Below are 7,432 nucleotides of genomic sequence, written 5' to 3'. Positions count from 1 at the left end.
AGTATCGCTAGATGACCAAGTTCTCTTTTTTTTTTTTTGAAAAACTTTCAATCTATTCATCTTCAATCATGGCAATACAACGCACACTAAAAATAAAAACTATATCCAGATCCGTAGACCACCTAGCGACGACTACAAGCGCTGAAGCGAGCCGAAGGCGCGCCGCCGTCATCACCCCTCCATCGCCGGAGTCGGGCACAATTTGTAGTAGACAGTCGGGAAGTCGTCGTGCTAAGGCCCCATAGGACCAGCGCACCAAAACAACAACCGCCGCCAATGAAGAATAACGTAGGTTGAAAGGATTCAACCTCCACACGCCCACCAACGATGCTAGATGCACCGCCGGAACGGGGGCTAGGCAGGGAGACCTCTATTCCATCTTCAGGGAGCCGCTGCCGTCTCGCCTTCTTGAGCAGGACACAAACCCTAACAAGACAGGAAAAAAGACTGAAAACGGAGCCCTCCCGCCGGCCCTTGGCAGGATCCACCGCGCCCCCATGGCCCTAGGGCCACCGGAGACGAGGCGGACCTGCCGCGGCGCCGACGAGAGGCAGAAACCCTAGCTTTCTTTCTTGGAGGAGGAGGAGGAGCGACATGCTTTCTTGTGTTCTCAAAAACAAATGGCGCGTGCTACAAATCAGCCGGCTGATTTGTTGGGAAAGTAAACCGCCTCGACAGCCTTTGGATCAACCAGCGCTCAGCCGTCAGATCCCGCGACCACTTAACCACGTGCGATGCGCTTCGAGGCGAACGATCGTTGCGACGCAGTGTATGTTGCAACGCATCATACCCCCGCAGACAGACACCCACCTGATCCCCGCGAATCGCGCGGCGGCGGCGGCGACCGTGGCAAGGTCTGCCTATCATCCGCCGTCATTCTACGGCCGGTAGCGAACCGGCCACCACCTCCCCCCTCCCTCCAACTACCCCCAACTCAAAGGTCGCCTCTCTGCTTCAATCCAATGGCACACATCGCTAGGGACATGTTCACCTCCGCCTACAATCGAAGCTCTGGTGACTCTGTCTCAACCCGGTGGACGGATCCAACTTCGGCGACTGGTGTACAACACAGGGAGCAACCACCCCCGGTGAGCATCTACCATAACACGTCGGTGGTCTTCCCAGCTGCCATGACATCTACTTCTGCAGCAAATTAGGTGAGATCTCTTTGAAACCCTAACAATTTAGTTGTAGCAAAGATTTAGTGTTTGCAAAAATGAGCATCGGGTGATTCTGAACATTCAACATTGAGCTTCGATAAAACACCATGATCCAGGGGTGTGTGTGTTGATACGTCTCCAACGTATCTATAATTTTTGATTGTTCCATGCTATTATATTATTCCTTTTTGGATGTTTATGGGCTTTATTCTACACATTTATATAATTTTTGGGACTAACCTACTAACCGGAGGCCCAGCCCATATTGCTGTTTTTTTGCCTATTTCAGTATTTCGAAGAAAAGGAATATCAAACGGAGTCCAAACAGAATGAAACCTTCGGGAGCGTTATTTTTGGAACAAACCTCATCCGGAGAGCCTGGAGTGCAAGTCAAGAAAGCTCCGAGGGCCCCACGAGATAGGAGGCCCCCCTGTAGGGCGCGCCCCCTGTCTCGTGGGCCCCTCGGGCGTCCACCGATGTACTTCTTCCTCCTATATATGTCCACGCACCCCGAAAACATCCAGGAGCACCACGAAACACAATTTCCACCGCCGTAACCTTCTGTATCCGTGAGATCCCATCTTGGAGCCTTCGCCGGCACTCTGCCGGAGGGGGAATCGACCACGGAGGGCTTCTACGTCAACACCATAGCCTCTCCGATGAGTTGTGAGTAGTTTACCACAGACCTACGGGTCCATAGTTATTAGCTAAATGGCTTCTTCTCTCTTTTTGGATCTCAATACAATGTTCTCCCCCTCTCTTGTGGAGATCTATTCGATGTAATCTCTTTTTGCGGTGTGTTTGTCGAGATCCGATGAATTGTGGGTTTATGATCAAGTTTATCTATGAATAATATTGGAATCTTCTCTGAATTCTTTTATGTACGATTGAGTTATCTTTACAAGTCTCCTCGAATTATCAGTTTGGTTTGCCCTACTAGATTGATCTTTCTTGCCATGGGAGAAGTGTTTAGCTTTGGGTTCAATCTTGCGGTGATCTTACCCAGTGACAGAAAGGGTTGCAAGACACGTATTGTATTGTTGCCATCGAGGATAACAAGATGGGGTTTATATCATATTGCACGTGTTTATCCCTCTACATCATATCATCTTGCTTAAGGCGTTACTCTGTTCTTATGAACTTAATACTCTAGATGCAGGCAGGAGTCGGTCGATGTGTGGAGTAATAGTAGTAGATGCAGGAAGGAGTTGGTCTACTTGTTATGGACGTGATGCCTATATACATAATCATGCCTAGATAACGTCATAATTATTCGCTTTTCTATCAATTGCTTGACAGTAATTTGTTCACCCACCGTAATACTTATGCTCTCGAGAGAAGCCTCTAGTGAAACCTATGCCCCCCGGGTATATCTCTTATCATATTTGCTTTCAATCTACTTTTATTTGCATCTTTACTTTCTGCATCTATATTATAAAATACCAAAAATATATTTATCTTATCATACTATCTCTATCAGATCTCACTTTCGTAAGTGACCGTGAAGGGATTGACAACCCCTTTATTGCGTTGGTTGCGAGTTCTTAGTTTGTTTGTGTAGGTGCGTGGGACTTTTGAGGAGCCTGCTACTCGATTGATACCTTGGTTCTCAAAACTGAGGGAAATACTTACGCTACACTTTGCTGCATCACCCTCTCCTCTTCGGGGAAAACCAACGCTAGCTCAAGACGTAGCATGTGTATGTACACTTGATGAATTTTTACTGGAAAAAAACAGAGTACTTATGTTGATTTGAACCACAGTTTCAGAGAGTGTAGCATAAAAAACATTCTGTTGAAAAACAATGAAGTTAAATATGCAGCAACCTTGTGTTTAAAGTTGAAATATGTTGCTTATGAAACTGAACTTAAATTTATTGAGTCATATGAAACACACTTGCATAATGAATTCTCATGCTGAACTCTTTTGTTGCTTTCTACATTTACATGCACTGGTTAAACTATAATTTGCATTCCAAAACAATTGTATTCGTGTCATGAAGCATCACTTGAACTTACGGTTCAGCTAAAAACTTTTGTTTCGCTGTTGACAGGCTACCCACGGTAGTACAAGAGGTGAGGGGAGCTACACTGAACATCAATTTGAAGCAAACTTGGGAACAACTTCAGCAACTGCAATGTATGATGATGAAGAATATGATGAGATTTCATCTCAACAACTTGCACCCTATGTTGGGATGGAGTTCGACTCTGTTGATGATGCTAAGCAGTTCTACAACAACTATGAATTCAAAATGGGCTTTGGCATATACATATCTGCTTCAAAGAACAGCCAAAAGGGGCCCGCGGTACTAATCAAGAGGGTGTTCCGGTGTGTTGATGCCGGGAAGCCAGAGAATAAGACCGATACTAGCAGTGCTTCGAAAGCAATCTCGTCGGAACAACACTCATCAAGCAAAGAATCATGGTTTGAAATGGATGTCACAAACAAGCGTCAGAAAAATAGATTGGTCTGTCATGATTGCAAAGCACACTTAATAGTTGGGCTGCGGGGCAATAAATGGGTTGTTCCATATTTCGTTGCAGAGCATACCCACCCTCTGATGCCACAACCAGAGCGTGTACGGTTCTATCGCTCACACCGCAACATTCCGCGAGAAGATTTGGACCTCATATTGGCAATGCATGATGTGAACTTCTCCACATCATCGTGCATGGGAATGCTTGGGAGGGTTCATGGTGGAGACCGGAGGATACTGCCATACATCAAGAGAGATGTTACAAATGTTCGTTTAAAGCTGCGGCAAACCATAAATCTCCGGGACATGGACATGACGGTTGCATACTTTGGAAGGCGGCAAGATGAGAATCCTGAATTCTACTATGCAAAAACAGCTCATGAGGAAACAAACTCTGTTACATGACTGTTTTGGGTTGATGGGAGGACAAGTGCATTGTACCATAAGTACAGAGATTGTATTTTCTTTGCCACCACCTTTTGCACAAATAGGTACAATATGCCATTTGCTCCAATTGTTGTCGTCAACAAACATTTGCAGACAATTTTGCTGGGGTGTGCTCTGCTTCTGAATGAAAATATTGAAACCTTCAAGTGGGTCTTCGAGAACTTTTTGATCACGATGAACAATGAACACCCATTAAACATCATGACAGACCAAGACAAGGCAATGGAATCAGCCATTTCTGAAGCATTACCAAATACAGTGCATATGTGTTGCAAATGGCATGTCCAGCGGAAAGCGAGAGAGAAGTTGGGCAGAATACTGAGCAGAGATGAAGTTTTTGAGCAAGCTTTCTACACATGCATCAACGATCCAGAAACAATTGATGAGTCTAAGGAGAATTGGCAGCACATGATACATTGCTTCGAATTAGAAGATAATACACACCTTTGCAACATGTGGCAAACCCGGCATACCTGGGCTCCAGCATACTTCTGGAAATGCTTCTTCCCATTCACGAGCACTACGGGGAGGTTAGAGGGCCTCAACTCTTACTTCAAGACATTCATCAATCCTCAAGAGTCGGTTTGGAAATTTGTGCAGTAGTATGAGGTGCTCCAAGAGACGATGCTAGACCGTGAGGACAACCAGGCTTTCATTGGTGAAGCAACAACAACACCTCTTTACTCGAGATACAACATTGAGCGTCAAGTAGTCAACTTCTACACCCGGGCAGTTTTTGGCAAGTTTCAATCAGAAGTGATTGCATCGACTGGATATGTAATCAACCAGGTCCCTGCGCTTCACAATGGAAGCATTATCTTTGAGCTTTTCTCAAATTACTATGAGGACCCAAAAATATTCAAAGTAAATGTTGAGATGTCATATTAGAAGTTTGAGTGCAGCTGCAGCTGTTTTGAGATGAATGGGATTATATGTGCACACATCATTAGGGTGATGACCCATCTAAATGTGCAAACTATACAACAACGCTATTTGTTAGAGAGGTGGCCTGAAAAGCAACAACACCAACAGGCAGACAATTTCTGGATTTTGGACTCCCCTCGAACAATACCCTCAAGTACAACTCACTTTGCAGGAAACTTACTTGGTTGGCCTCACAAGCTTGCAGCAATGACTTTGCATACAACCTGCTAAATGATGCAGCTAATCATCTTGAGACTGTTATAGCTGCAGCAAGAAGAGGGGAACTACTAGAGCAGTGGGATGTACCTCAACAGAAAATGCCGCAGCAACAAGCAGAAACTCAAAGGGTGTCGAGTTAGCAATGACAAAGAGCCAATCCAACAAAGCAACAAGGCCGAGCGGCCAATCCGCCTCTGCAAAATGAACAAACCGTTGATCCGCGTGCTGCACAACACGATGCCATGCTTCAAAACCCAACACGTGTTCCAAAAAAAGGTCGACCCATTAAAAAAGAAAGGAGGAGGAAGACTCTGCTTGAGCAACAAGAGGATGCGCACCAGAAGAAGGCTAGACAAGAGGAGAAGAAAGAAGAAAAGAAGAAGGAAGCCAAACCAAGGACAAAGCCTGGACCAAAGAAGAAGATGCTTTGCAAGTATTGCGATGAAGATGGTCATGCCATACAAGAATGCAAGTACTTGAAAGCTGCGATGTCTAACAAAAAATGTCGATATTGCAATAAAGATGGCCATGATGTTCAGGAATGCTCCTACCTAAAAGCTGCAATGTTGAGAGATGATGTGGCTACAACAACAGAGCTTAGGCTGTGATGTAGAAAAAATTTCCAAAAAAAACAAGACATTCCATCGTAGCTTCAAAAATTCCCTGCATTGTTGTCCTAAAATCATTGTTGCGATTGGAGGGGAAAAGTACTACTTTGATATCTCTAGCCAAGAATGTTGTATAGGCATTGTAATGCAAACAGAAAATGTTAGCTACTAAAAAATCTAAAGCTTTCTTATGTGTCTTGTATGTATTGGTGTGTGACACTGCCCATCACAATTTTACGGGAGAGTAATTTCAGTATTTGAAAAAGAAAGCAAAAAATCATGAAAAGTTGCTTCAGTTCATGATTAGTTTTCATGTTGGTTGCGCTTGCTTTGCATTCGATTCTGTTCCGCTTCTAGTGCGCGCGCATAGTAAAAGCTACCATAGTAAAAAAAGTAGACATTTGTTTCCAAAAACAAAAGAACTGTGGATGATGATGATACTTTTCATCATATCTAGCATGTTGAAAAAATGAAGTGTCAAAACATAAAGGATGAAACATCTCCTGTCATGATACTGCCTGATGCATTCACTGATAAAAAAAAGGAACATGGAGAAATGAAACATGAAAAAAGACAATTGTGTACCCAACAATGCTCTTTGCACGAAAACACATAGCATATAAAAACTGAGAAAACATTTCACACAGCGCAGGTGTTACGACTGAAATCTCTTTGCATGCATGAAAACATCATCTCCTTATAGTATATGAAACACATCAAAAGTTATAGTGCCAGTCTTACTCCAAAAACATCATCTCCTTATAGTATATGAAACACATCGAGTTGCAGTGGTAATCTTGCTACAAAAACATTTTAGCTAAGGTGTTTCGCTGAAAAAAACGCACTAAGGACTTAAAAAAATAGAAACTACTGGTCACTATGGGCACACAACTCCAGCTCTGCCAAAAACACCTCGCTAATGTTGCGTCTCAAGAATGCCCCCCCTTTTGATGCATCATCTTCTTCAGCTGATCCACAGGGTCCAGCTTGTTTTCAGGATGCCTCAACATGTCTGATGCAATCCTCATCCGAAGCTTTGGGATATATTATTAATACAAAAAAACGAAAGAGGGTCAAAATGATGTCACCAACAAAAAAATCCAGCTAACGGAATGGAGGTGCATTTTCATTCACATAGCAGCTCACCTGGTCAAATGATGCCATAACCACACCGTCAAAGTTCTCCAAGTATAGAATAACAAAAAACCCGCAATATAGCTAGAGAAGAAAAGAAGCATAATGGAACAATTGTTTGTGCAACATAAATCAAAACTTTAACATATGAAAATTGAAGAAAATGTTTCCATACTAAGTTCCTTGTTGTGGATAGACTGGAATGGAATCCTCAAAAGAGTCAAGATCATGTTTGAAAGATGGTTCACTCCTTGCCACTCTCTTTAGATTGGTGATATGATTTAATATGATCACATGACACAAAAAGTGAAACGCAAGTCTTCCAGGGGGTGGGGGCACATAGTTGAGAAGAAAGCATGAGCATATAATTACCATATTGTTGGTTGCCTTGTGTAGCAGTTGCACATGTTTGCTATTCTTGATTGGGTCAAAAACATTGAATTGCTTCATGGACAAGTTTG

At 43.4% G+C, this 7,432-nt stretch overlaps 1 pseudogene; it reads left to right on the top strand.

Moving 5' to 3' along the window:
• Positions 1–3,297: 3,297 nt before the first annotated feature.
• Positions 3,298–5,369, top strand: LOC119360512 (annotated as a pseudogene).
• The last annotated feature ends 2,063 nt before the right edge of the window (positions 5,370–7,432 follow it).

The sequence above is a fragment of the Triticum dicoccoides genome, chromosome 2B (assembly GCF_002162155.2).
Source record: "Triticum dicoccoides isolate Atlit2015 ecotype Zavitan chromosome 2B, WEW_v2.0, whole genome shotgun sequence".
Classification (NCBI taxonomy): Eukaryota; Viridiplantae; Streptophyta; class Magnoliopsida; order Poales; family Poaceae; genus Triticum; species Triticum dicoccoides.
The sequence above is the reverse complement of the archived record's forward strand: the minus strand, read 5'-3'. Positions and strand labels throughout refer to the sequence as shown.